Source organism: Brassica oleracea, chromosome C7 (assembly GCF_000695525.1).
Source record: "Brassica oleracea var. oleracea cultivar TO1000 chromosome C7, BOL, whole genome shotgun sequence".
Taxonomy (NCBI): Eukaryota; Viridiplantae; Streptophyta; class Magnoliopsida; order Brassicales; family Brassicaceae; genus Brassica; species Brassica oleracea.
The window spans coordinates 10,681,994-10,682,788 of NC_027754.1; positions in this window are offsets into that span (position 1 = coordinate 10,681,994).

Sequence of the window (795 nt, forward strand, 5' to 3'; positions counted from 1 at the left end):
TCTCACAAAGACCAGGAATGGATTATGAGGAAACTTATTCCCCTGTGGTGGATGCTACGATCTTAAGATTTCTAATAAGTCTGGCTGTAAGAGAATGTCTTGATATGCGGTTAATGGATGTTGTAACTGCTTACTTATATGGTCCACTGGATAATGAGATATACATGAAAATTCGAGATGGTATTGAATTGAAAAACAAAGAGAGTTTTCGGGAACAACATTGTATCAGATTAAACAAGTCTCTTTATGGATTAAAGCAATCAGGTCGAACGTAGTACAATAGACTGTCCGAATATCTCCTGAAAGAAGGATACAAAAACGACCAGATCTGCCCATGCATATTCATAAAGAAGTTCAATAAGGGTTTTGTAATCATTGCAGTATATGTAGATGATTTAAATATCCTAGGAACCTCTGGAGAAATTTCCCAAACTGTTGAATATCTCAAGAAAGAATTCGAGATGAAAGATCTTGGAAAAACAAAGTTTTGTTTGGGATTGCAACTTGAGTATATGAAAGATGGAATTCTTGTGCATCAAAAGGCATATACAGAAAAAGTACTCAAAAGATTTTATATGAACCAGTCTCACCCATTGACTAGCTCCATGGTCGTGAGAAGTCTTGGTCCGGACATTGACCCATTTGGTCCGGAGAAGAAAAATGAGGAAGTCATTGGTCCCGAAGTGCCTTATCTCAGTCCCATAGGAGCTCTGATCTATTTAGCTGGCCACACACGACCAGACATCAGCTTTGCTGTGAACTTACTTTCTAGGTTCAGCTCCTGTCCGACCCAAA